Genomic DNA, 3,364 nt, shown 5'->3' with positions numbered 1-3,364 from the left:
AATCATAGCTTTACCATTGACATTTGTAAGACATTGAAAAAAAATTACTTAATCTTTCAATTCCAAATCTACTGTTCTTGAAGTTGAGTAAAGGTAGCCCTCTATGTTGTGTAAGGAACGAGATAATGCTTATTAATCAGCAGTGTATGGTACATTATACTCAATAAATGTTAGTTATTATTAATATAGGAGTTCTGATGTGGTGCTGAGGGGCTAATACGCTGGACTTCAAGGTCGGTTTGAACCACAAGGTTGCTGGTTCAAGCACACTAGTTGCTCCTTGGAAATCCTACACAGGGTTGCTATGGGTTGGAACCAACTCAATGACGTTTAACAACAACAGCAACATAATTAATATTGCTGTCCTGGTGTGGTGTTAACCACAGGTCAGCAGTTCAAACCCACCAGCCGCTCCTTGGAAACACTGTACAGGGTCGCTATGAGTTGGAACTGACTTGGCAGCACTTGACAAATAAGAATTAATATTGGGAGCATGGAGCCTCTGTAGATTTAAGTGTTGAACTGTGAACCGTAAGGTCACCAGTTCGAGCCCACCAGCTGCTCCATGGGAGAAAGATGAGGTTTTCTGCTCCTGCAAAGATTTATAGTCTTGGAAACTCTACGTAGGATTACTGAGTTGGAACCAACTTGATGGCACTTAACATTATTAATATTGGAATCCTGGTTGGATAAGTTGGATAATATTGAAATCTTGCTGTTGGGTAAGCACTGGACTGGTAACTTCAAGGTTGGTGGTGATGGTGTACCATAGAGTTAGTTCTGATTCATAGTGATCCTATGCTTCAAACTCCCCAGTCGCTCTCCGGAAACCTTATACATGATTGCTATGCATCACAAGTGACTTGACCGCATGTGCTGTAACTGGACTGGGCCAGGTCTGAGAGGTTTGGCAGTTGACCTGTACCTAGCCCCCATGATGTGATAAACTAATAAGAGGGTTAAGGGTGGGATGCTGTTCCTGTTATGTGCCATTGAGTACATTTCAACTCATAGCAACCCTGTATAGGGTTTCCAAGGAGCAGTTGGTGGGTTTGAACTGCCAACCATGCAGTTAGCAGTCCAGTGTTTATCCTACAGCACCACACCAGGACTCCACCTTTAATTCCACTGCCATCTTGATCCAATTTATGGGAGATTTCCGAGGGTACAGCACACAACACCTTTTAGCTTGTTGTTAAGTGTTGTGAACTCCAACCCTGCGGTTCACACAGAACTTTTGGTCCTGTGCTTATCCTTCAGTACTATACTTACAAGCGATAAAAAGAGACTTGAATATAGAGAGAGAGACCTCCTACCACCAAGCAAGAAGAGCCAGGAGAGGAGCATCCTTTGGACCGGGGGTCCCTGCTCTGTGAAGCTCCCAGATCCAGGGGAAGATTGATGCCAAGACCATGGAGAGCTCCAAGGAACGCTGGGTCTACAGATGCTGAAAGGAGACCAGGACCTTTCTCCAGAGCAGGGCTCTGAGTGTGGACTTCTAGCTTCTGAAACTGTGAGAGAATCAATTCCTGTTTGTTAAAGTTACCCCTCTGTGGTGTTCCTGTTATGGCAGCACTAGAGAACTAAGACACAACACTTAGCAACAGAACATTATTAATATTAGGACTAATATTAATAAAGCCATGTGTATTGATTTAAAGAATTGATGCATTTGAGTTTTGGTGTTGGAGGAGAATATTCAAAGTGCCATGGGCTTCCTAAAGAACCAATAGATCTGTGTTGGAAGAGGTGCAGCCAGAGTGCTCCTTGGAGGCCAAGATGGCCAAACTTTGTCTTGCATACTTCGGACATATTGTCAGGAGGGAGCAGTCACTGGAGAAGGATATCTGTCATGTTTGGTAAGGTGGAGGGTCAGAGAAAAAGAGGAAGACCCTCAGTGAGATGCATTAGCAGAGTGGCAGCATCAACGGTCTCAAGTGTGGCAACGATTGTAAGGTTGGCCCAGGACCGGGCAGTGTTTCAGTCTGTTGTGCATAGGGTTGCTATGAGTCGGTGCAGACTCGATGGCACCTAACAATAACAACAACAACATTGATTTAAATGGAGTCTTGGTATGGCGCTGTGGATTAATGCACTGGTCTGCAAAGTTGGTTTGAATGGCACGATCGGCAGTTCAAGTTCACCAACTGCTCCTCCGAAACCCTAGACAGGGTCACTATGGGTCTGAACTGACTCAATGGCACTTAACAACAACTGATTCAAAGGTGATACAAACAAGATACAAAGATTAATAAAACAAAAATAAATATGGTCCCATGTCTAGAGAAGATAACCACTATTACTACACCAGAAGAAATGAGTCATCTGAGGATCAGGATAAGATTTTTTTTCCTGAAGTGCTTCATGAATTGTGTTGTTGTTGCTAAGTGCCATGGGGTCTGTTCAGACTCATAACCACCCTGTGAGGCTTTCTGCTCCCGTAAGGATCTGCACCCTTGGAAACCCTAGACAGTCTCTATGAGTTGGAACTGACTGGATGGCATACCACCATCCCTACCCCTACTGCCAACCCACGAATTGTTATACCTGTGTACTTTTGTGTGGATGCTTTGCCTTTTACAGGAACATTCTTTCCCATCTTCTTTACTCAGTGAATTTTAGGATCCAACATAAGCATCACTTCATCCATCCCAGCTGACACCTTTATACTGGATACACTTTTATTATTGTTGTTAAGTGCTGCTGAATCTGTTCTGACTCCTAGTGACCCTGTATAGGGTTTCCAAGGAGCAACTGGTGAACTTGAACCACTGGCCTTGTGGTTTGCAGTCCAGTGTTTATCCTACAGCACCACTTTTATTATATCACATTATGCTAATCATCACTGTGCCTGTCTTCATTGATAAACAGGGAGCACATGCAGAGTAGGGGCTTGTTGAGCTCTGAATGCTGCAGGAGAAGCACTGGACTGCTAACTGAAAGGTTGGTGGTTCAAACCCACCATTTGCTCCTTGGAAACCCTATACAGGGTCGCTGTAAGTTGGAACCGAATGGATGGCACTTAACAATATACAGACTGCATATACACACTATGGAGTCCTGGTGTGGCACTGTGGGTTAATGCGCTGGACTGCAAGGTCGGTTTGAACTGAAAGGTCGGTGGTTCAAGCTCACCAGCTGCTCCTCGGAAACCCTATACAGGGTTCACTATGAGTCAGAACCGACTCGATGGCACTTAACAACAACAACATACACACACTATACACATATACTAGATATACTATGAGCCCTGATATAGCATCATAGGATAAGCACTGGACTGCTAACTGAAAGATCAGTGGTTCAAACCCACCAGCTGCTACTTGGGAACCCTATACAGGGTTGCTATGAGTTGGAACCGATT

The sequence above is a fragment of the Chrysochloris asiatica genome, unplaced genomic scaffold (genome assembly GCF_000296735.1).
Source record: "Chrysochloris asiatica unplaced genomic scaffold, ChrAsi1.0 scaffold00178, whole genome shotgun sequence".
Lineage (NCBI taxonomy): Eukaryota > Metazoa > Chordata > Mammalia > Afrosoricida > Chrysochloridae > Chrysochloris > Chrysochloris asiatica.
The sequence above is the reverse complement of the archived record's forward strand: the minus strand, read 5'-3'. Positions refer to the sequence as shown.